Raw genomic sequence first — 9,274 nt, 5'->3', positions numbered from 1 at the left:
ACCTAGAAACAAATTTGGGTTTCTGGAGAAGAGAAATACTTTTGTTACCATCTAAGGTATTTTTGATCTAAACCAAAATGTTTTAAGACTTTTGGGTAGATAGAACTTAACCCTTCAAAGGCTTTCTTCTGTAAATTCCGGATAATGTCAAAATTTTAAAAGATGCCTTTCTGCAATGAGAAGTGAAAAGTTATGTTTGGCAAATGCCAAGAAGAAATACAAAGTAATATTTTCAAAATATATGCCTCCATTTTGAGGGTCAATATTTTTGGCCAAACTAAACCCAGATCTATAAATATATTTGGTCTTTCTAAAGGTGGGGGTTTTTCTTACAGGAAAAAAAGGTATTATTTGTAAAATTAAATGTAAGCTTCCATGTTCTCTCACCACAGCTGGAATCAGGACCGTGACTACTTGGCTACACTGGAGTAGGCGAGGAGCTTCTCCCTCACTCATATTCTTTTTTCATCTCTAAAAAAAGTGGTTTCCTCCTGTGGTGAAACAAGAAATCAGTTTTCTGGCTGATTACTTTCTCTTGCCAGGCAGTGCCCTGTCTCCCAGGGGGCAGTGAACTCCATTGCAAAACTTTCCCATTAAATGTCTGACCAAGGCACAGGAGCAGGAACTCTGTCAGCAAGTCCACGTGCACTTCCCAGTCCTCTGGCATCTCACCAGGCTGCTGACAGAGAAAGAGGTGGCAAAGGAATTGCCTAAAACAGTGACAAAGTCTCTTGTGGATGAATTCCAGAGGAAAGCAGGACAAAATTACCTTCCAGGTTTGAGGGTCTTACTGTCCAAGGAAGAGGAAAAAAACCCCACTAACAACTTTTGGTGAGCTAAGTATGAGGGCACGTACCTGTAGGTAAATGCGTGTTTGATTCCTTGAGCCAGATCTCAGTTACACTACTGTGAGTAATACCAGCCTGATTATGACTATTTCACCACTCCTGCAGGCTTAGAGGATGGCAAGCTGAAATCGTGGCCCTTATCTGTTCTGCCTGTTTGCTCTTGTGAAAAGCAAGGGACAGGTTTTCGAGCAGGACAGGTTTTCAAGGGCTCATTGTCAACAGCTGTAACCACTTTCAGCACAGTTCACACCCAAAGGCAGGTCAGTGAGCATTATTTTCCCTTCCCTTGGAAATGTACTGAGAAACGCCAGAGACGAGACTTTATGTAATGCAGTAATGTGGTACAGCACTCTGCGGGCAATTTACTGGACCTTGTGATTTAGACTAGCAGGAAGAAGCAAGGTTGCTTTATTAAAAGCGCACTCCTGCCTCTACAGTATCATAGAAACAAAAACTTTCACACGATTTCAGCATCAGGCACGCTGGTTTTTGATAGCAGCGTGATGCACTGATACACATGGGAATCCCAGTTTCACAGCCAATGCACGTGCCATAAATTGACACAAAAAATACACTTTCCCTATATTTATAGGGCCAGGATGTTGCCATGCATACGATTGCATTTTTAGATTTTATGACAGTTTCCTTCTGTGGGCAGAGACCTTATTGCTCCCAAAATTAATACTATGAAACCAAAATAAATGCCATGGGAATATAGGCTTCAATATAAACTGCCTAAATTCTGGCTCCTTAACTGGTGCCTTGCTTGTGTAATAACCACTGAGTCAGAGTATGACCCTGAATGCTTGGTCGTTACCTCCCTGGGTGTCATGGGGAAAGCAAAGTCTCACCTCCCCAGATGCTAATTCTTGAAAGTATGTAGTGAGGTATAACATATGAAAGGGCAGGACTACGCTTTACATAATTTTTTAATTCAACGACTCATCCATTCAAATAAGATTTACAAAGACATTATGCAATTTTGTTGTACACAGTCATCAGGGGTGTGTAATGAATATCTAACTCACAGACCGAGAGATTTAATTGGATGTAGATCATCTTATGACCATAGTCAGAAAGTGAACAGGGCCTGTGCACCGAATGAGCTTGTAACAAAATGTGTTGAAGTCTCTGACTCAGTTGTTGTCTTATATAAAAGAGAAAAGCTAGAGAATTGTGAAACCTTGTGAATTATGCAAGGAGGGAGTTTAATTACTTTTATTGTATTTATAGGGGGGGTTTGCACTGCTAGTAGCTTTTAATTACTCATTACCTTTTGAGCGGTTGAAAATCAGAAACGAACTGCAGGTAGATTTGCCCTCGATACTGCTTTTAGAGTAATGGGAAGTTAAACCTATCTGTACAGGTTATTTTACAGTAATATTTTTATTCATGTATAATACAATGAAAGAGAAAAACAAACAAACAAAAATCTTATTCACTCATTTCTTCCTGAAAACTTGTCAAAGAGATTAAATAAATATTTGTCAGCAACCATGTAACAGCATTTTTACTTCCGCTAGAAAGGTTCTCCCACTCTGAAAAACTCCAAACATATTTATTTATGTTATCAAAGAACATTTCAGAAAGATATAATACACACTCATGTGTTTTCCAGCCTGCAGTTTACTTGGAATGCTGACATAGTTTCTTGTAAAAAAAAGGTGAGGGAAAGGTAAAAATATAATATTGCTAAATGTATAAAAATCTAATAATAGAAAATAACACATGGATTAATTGGAAGAAAAAACTATTTTTTGCACATTTAAAATTTCTAAATGTGTCATCAAAAGGGAAAAACAGAAACTTAAGTATGCCTCGTTATCTTCCAAAGCTGTTCAGCACTAATGGAGGGGAAGACACAGTGTTTTGAATTTTTTTACACAGACATCTGCAATCATTCATTTTATAGAAAATGCCACAAGAAAAACAAGTGAAAATGCATTTGATAATGACTCATGCTTCCATTTGTAAACATGGCATAAGCACTCAGCACAAGGGTATGGAAGTCAGATCTGGGGAGCTATGGAAAGCAACATAATGTACTTTGGCCCAGAAAACTGCTGATTATTTCAAGTAATGCTGACCCCAGCCTCCCATGTCCTTTTACATAGTCACCTTCCCCGTCCGGACTTAACCAAATTCTCAGTTACATTGTGTTGTTATTTGTGTGACAGGACACGAGCTCCTTTGGGAGCTGGATGTACCCCGGTGCCACACGGGACAGCACGGTGGCCCAGGCCAGCATCACAACAGGGGTACCGGCACCTGCGCTCAGACCTGCGCCCTGCAAGCGTGGAGTTTGCTAGTGCAAGCAAACATGCTTGATGAGACCAGGCTTTCCGCCCCAGCCACCTACCCCCAGCAGTTTACAAACCAAGCCCCAAATTACACGAAGCTTGCCCATCCCACCACCGCACATTTATGCAGTCTCGCCACTCTCAAGCAAAGTTTTCAGCCAAGCAGTGAAGAAGTTGATGCTTAACGCTGAAGGGGGAAAAGAAAAATTATAAAGGGGTAAGAGTCAGTGGCAAAGAGCTGCGAATCCCGGCAGCCTGCAGTGCCTGAAGTGCCTCTTGCTTGCCTGCCCCAGCTCTGGGTTACCCTGCTGCGTGTGTGACTCAGCCAGGGAGAGTGAGCACTGGGAGGGGTCAGAAATAAATGTGTTTGGAGGAGGAAAAGTGTTTTCTGTAGGGGAACAGACCAGTACGTAGGACTGCATGGTGGAAATCCAACATAAGCCTTGCGCAAGTCTAATTGCTATGATCCCCCATGACTGTCTTCTCATTCCTTAAGTAATTGAGGCTTCAGTTCAGCAAAGCATTTAAGCTCAGGCTTCATTTTGTGCTGTCAGTAAGTGCTTTGCTGAACAGGGGCTTAAAGTATCAAGCTTATTGCATGAGATTTATCCCACCTAATTTTAGATGTTTGCAGTGCAGATATCTACACCAGAGGTAGCGACCCCAGGCTTTGCTCATTATTAATGAGGAGAAATAAGCATTTCTGAGCTGCTATTCATAAGGCCTACTCTACCTTGGAATGAGAAATACCATTCAGTAGAAATGTTTGCAAGAGGAGCTTAAAATACCTAGATCAGATGTAAACACCTACAATCCGGGTACCTACAATCATATACCTGAACCGCAACAACTTCCGATGACAGATAAGTAGAAATAAACATACCAATTGGATGGAATCAGGCAAATGCAAACTGAATTTTTACAGAGCAATGAAGCCAAAAATTATTTTTTTCAGTGAGAAAGTTAAAGTTTTAATTGCTTTAAAGACAAACAGTGGAAGAAAAGAACAGACCGTCATTATTCCCTTGTTTAAGCATTATTTCTTTCATACTTTCATTGTCTGAACTAGCTCCTCTGCGCTCCATTGCTTACTGAGGGTTCCTGCGCACCAGCCTCACTTTTAGAAAGCTGCAGCTAGGTAAGGTTTATCTCCTCTTGCATCAGACAGATATTTTTAGAGCAGGAATCCCAAAAATTCAAGCTATTTCTGCAGAATTATTCAACTGAGAACTTGTGTTTCTCTGAACGTTGAAAACTGCTGCTCTCCCTGCATAGGCAACTGGGATGTAAACTTCTGGGAATTACTGCAAATATGGGAATGCCTGGAATCCCTGCGGGAAATAATTGCAAAACCTTTAATCCTTGTTATCTCTGAGAGCACATATTTTTGTTTGCTTGATCAGCAGTGGGAGAGGATGACCGATTAATATGTTGGGCAGTAAAGCATCACGCTGTTTCTCTGTTCCCCTGCCCCAGACTGCCTCTGGGAAGATGCTGGTTCCTGAGCAAACAGCATGGAACAGAAGAGCAGCAGCAATACTTGGTGTGCAGTGGTGGTGGTGTCAGGCATTGTGTGGCAACTGCAAAACCAGCAGCCGAGACTGCAGTTGCTGAAAGTATAACAGAGCAGCAAATACACTTTTGTTAAGCTTAAGCAGTTGGTGCTTAATGTGGTCCAATGCCTACAGCAGGAGTCAAGAACACCCATTCAAGAACTAAACTGAGGCAGTAAGTTAGGAGTAAAATCACTTGACGTTTACTTCTATGAATGGTGGAGACAGACAGCTCCAGAAACCAATTCATCCTATCCCAAGGAAAAGATTTAAAATTTGTGGGTTGCATCCTTCTCTGTATACAGCAGCCTCTTTCTAACTTCAAGAAAGTCACCAGATCCTTAAATGAGGTGGATAGTCCAGTCCTTGAATGTTACTAACATAAAACATGTACTCCTTAGCACTGGAAAAATCTTTTTTCTCTGCACTTTCATACCTACCAAAATGAGGAACAGGCTGAGATTGCTGCTTCTTTGTGCTGTCACAGGGCAGCTGATAACAGAGCTCTGGACTCTGTGAAACCTGCAAAGGGAAAATTAATTTACAGGACCACAACACATCTTTCTCTTTTGATGTTTAAAGCTTTCTGATTCTAACACACATTAGAGCTTCTACCACAAGCAGCAGCCTGGGAGATATATGGGGACTGAATCTGATAAAGGGTTTATTTTACTTGGGGACAGATTCTGTCTGGGTGTTTTGTGGGACTCAAAGAAGAGGAAATGATTCACCGACAAAAGGGGGAACAGATGCCTTGACTCACAGTTTCCTGATTTGACCACTAGACAATTCCTCTAGCAATTCCTTAGCGCATCAGAAGGATGGATTAGCTTCTTAATTCCTTAAACATCATTAAATGGTTGTCCTGGATTATACATCCAGGCTTATACATACTACCTTATACATACTGCCTCCTGAGGGAAAATCTCTAGGTTTTATTCTGCAGGTTTGTAGAAACAGTGGCAAAATAAGTGTATTTGCCCAACAATCTTGTTGATGCTAATGGAACCAAAGTGCCAAGTCTGCTGCACTGCTTTTCTCTTATGTACAGGGCGGGGGTGGGGGTGGGGTGGTGGAACTCATTTAGTTCATAAAATTCCAGACATAACAGAACATGGGGTTTATGCCTAATTCTATAAGATTCTGGATGGTGGCTAAGAAACACAAAAGGATTAGGTCTGCATGAAAGCAAATTTAAGACATCACTGTTCAATTAAATCACTCTGGAGTTTCACTTTCCTTCTAGTAAAAAGAATTTTTTTGTACCCATGGCTACTATAAATTGTTTCTAGATTATAGAAAGATAATTAAAAGAGCGCTTTATGAGGCATGGATGTCAAAAAAATATAATTACATTGAAGATGTCAGATGTACTTGAGAGTCTTAAACTAAACTCTGCAGCTACCAGATTGTCTCATATATGCGGTTTCTTTTATAAAATACTTCTCCTAAAGAGGTAACACGTTATTGTCAAAAAGTTTGTTTACGTTGACAAATCATTAGACTCACTCCACAGGATCCTTTTGCAGGAGCTTTCAGATTTCTAGCCCAGGCAGTGTTCCCCCGTGCTGACCTGCCGGCTGATTTTAGTTTTAGGACTGTGCCATCTGCTGTTGGAATTGCAGATTTCCCTGGGTCTGCACAGCCTGCAACCGCCAGCTTCCACGGTCTGGCCACGCATGACTCAGTTTTGTTCCCATGTGAGGGACAGATGTTGCAGGGTAACTGTCTGCCATCCCTGTCAGAAGCTTCAACCTTCCCAGGATCGTTTTATTCTACTGTTTTGAAGGGCTTTGCTTTGGCACAGACATGTAAGGGCCTCCATTTGCGCCTGTTGCTCAGAAGTAGCTTTATCAAAGGTGGTATCACACACAGAGGATGCAGGGCCATATGCTGCAATATTAAATTTTAACAGAAAATCTGACTTAGGGCTGTTGTTTGGGCTCTTCTGGGCAAGAGGACTGGGGCTGCAGGAGATGCTTTGCTTTCAAGGTCTGATCTTGCAAAGAGTTATTTCCTGACTCTTGCAATGGCCTTAAGAGCCTGTGATGCGCTGATCCCTCATTGTGCATTCGCACAGCTCCAAGCATTGAATGCATCACATGCCTGGTCCCTATGGCACAAGGCTCCAACAGGTCCATGTCCTTCTTATACTGGGGGCCCCAGAGCTGAGCACAGTACTCCAGGTGGGGTCTCACGAGAGCAGGGTAGAGGGGGAGAATCACCTCCCTTGACCCTTTAAAAGAAGGCCATGCTTCTTTTGATGCAGTCCAGAATTTGGTTGGCTTTCTGGGCTGTGAGTGCACATTGCCAGCTCATGTTGAGCTTCTCACCAGCCAAGAAGTCCTTCTCCTCAGGGCTACTCTCAATATTGTGCAGAGCGGGTACTGTTGTACAGTAAGAAGTACCTGTCCAGTATCTCAGGTCAGCATTTCACCCTCCTGCATAGACCCCACATTTGTGCATTTGGAGCAAGCTGTGATAGCTTTAACACAGCAATGAACCATGTGGCTGAGACACGAACCTAATGTCCTCCACTGGGAACCAGCATTTTTATCAGGGCTTGGACACAGCCAGCACACGGCAGAATTGGACCATCAGGGCATGCTGAATTCCCAGCAAAAAGTGCTAGCAAAGTTCAGAAAGCCATCAGTTTTCTGAAAAATTAGTTCTTGAAATAAACACTCTGCTCAGGTGTGTATTACCTTAGTTGGGGCTTAGACTGGTGCCATGTCTACCACAGCCAAGTGCCCTCCCCTAAGTGCTAACTCGGCAGTGGTGCTTTGGTCAGCAGTGTGATAAATGAGTCTAAAATTAGCTGCTGACAATTGAAACACAGTACTATTTTCTGTTCCTGGAGCTTGTTGAAGACTCACCATTTGTAGATTGGCATCTCAGAGGGCTGCTTTGCATGGGAATAAGAGGATCCAGAACAAGGAATGAACTCTGACCACTGCCTGGTATTGTACTTTAGTTCCTGTTGTTTACATGCTAGTGGCATCATAGAGCTATTAAAAAAGTAGACTGAACAATAGAGATGTTTATTACTGAAACTCCATTACACTCTTAACCACAACTATCTCTTATCTGACAACATGAAAGCAATACCACTTTGGGAAAACTGAAAACAACTGTGCATTTGAGGAGTCAGATTCCTCACAAGAGTAACCCATATCATCTGCAGGAGCATTTCTGAGCTCAAAGGTCCACCAGGGAGGACTGGTCAGGGAAATAATCCCAAAGATATTTTCAGTTTTAAATTTTCAACAAGGGGCATCTTCCTGGCAGTCACTGAAGAACAGGCACGCTGTGCTCCATATCCATCGATGGCAGGTCAGGAAATCACGTGATCGGTGTACAGACAAGCTCTCCAGGGGGACAAAGTCGTATTTCAAGAGACACAACTGACCTGGAACTTTTTAATCCCACTCCTGGTTCCTGTTATAATTGCATCCGACTGCCTCACATCACTAGGATGTTTCTCTACTGACACTATTAAGAAAGGAAATGCCTGAAGTTTTAGGCACAGACTTATGTTAGCAGTTCGTTAATAGCATTTTTTTATTGAGAGTTGTAGGACCTGGCATCTTTAGCATCTAGACTGTTTAAGGTGGGGGGTGAGGGGGGGCAGGTTATATGCCCAGGCATCAAACCAAAAAAGGCCAGCACACCACACGAGGTTGTTTAAACAAGCTAGTTAGAAATACGGAGACATATGCCTTAGATCCCATTCTGCTTCAGGATTTAGGCAGTTTTTAAGGTTTGTTTTTCTCTACAGCATGAAGAACTCCCAGATCAATAGGCATTATTAATACTCACAGTTGGCGTGACACCAGTGGTCCCTCAAGTACCTGGCCACAAAGCTTTAGGTGCCCGTCCTAACATCAACAGCTCCTTCACTGATACGTCACCCCGCTGGCTACACCAGCCCACGGCTCAGGAACCTGCCCTGGTGCTATTCACAGGCAGAGCAAATTCAGAAGTTAAAACCAAGGCTCACAGGGAGAGCCAGGGTTGGTGTTGCCTGGAAAACTTGTTACCTCTTGTAGCCCACAGGCCAGTGGAGTTTGGAGAACACTGATTTGAGGAGACAAGCAGATGAAAGATGTGAAAGCAAAGCCATTAACTCCTGAGCCAAAATGGCTTGGCCAGGGTTACCCAGCAGAGCTGGGAGGTGAACATGGCCCCTGAGGGGCATGTAAACCGGGTCATGTTTTCTAGTTGAGAAGTAAAATGGAAAATATCAAGAACATCAAACAAACCCAACCCTTCGCAGACTGAAAATGTGGCTAATATTGCTGTCCCTCCTGCGCTTCATTTAATCATCTTAGAACTTGCTTGTAGCATCAAATGATTCATTTTCAAATAGAAACATGATTAAGTGTCAGCAGAGACCCTTGACATAATGATGGCCAGCATTTCCTTCCAGGGTCTGAGCTTTTCCCACAGGAGATGTCATCCACTCCAATCCCTTTTTCTGTGGGAGCTGCCTTCCCTTCGTGCCGCCTGTAACCTGAGGCTAATTAGAAAGGAGTTGTTAAAAGGTTATGTGGTGATGTTGAAGACCTTTCCC

General features: G+C 42.7%; 1 long non-coding RNA gene across 1 annotated transcript; it reads left to right on the top strand.

Annotated features, from left to right (window-relative positions):
• Positions 1–652: 652 nt before the first annotated feature.
• Positions 653–5,749, top strand: LOC130151977 (uncharacterized). Its single transcript, XR_008822830.1, has 3 exons — positions 653–831; positions 954–1,108; positions 3,026–5,749. It is a non-coding gene; the product is annotated as an uncharacterized LOC130151977 (long non-coding RNA).
• The last annotated feature ends 3,525 nt before the right edge of the window (positions 5,750–9,274 follow it).

The sequence above is a fragment of the Falco biarmicus genome, chromosome 6 (assembly GCF_023638135.1).
Source record: "Falco biarmicus isolate bFalBia1 chromosome 6, bFalBia1.pri, whole genome shotgun sequence".
In the NCBI taxonomy this organism is placed as follows: domain Eukaryota; kingdom Metazoa; phylum Chordata; class Aves; order Falconiformes; family Falconidae; genus Falco; species Falco biarmicus.
Note: the sequence above shows the minus strand (reverse complement) of the source record. Positions and strands in the feature narration are given on the sequence as shown.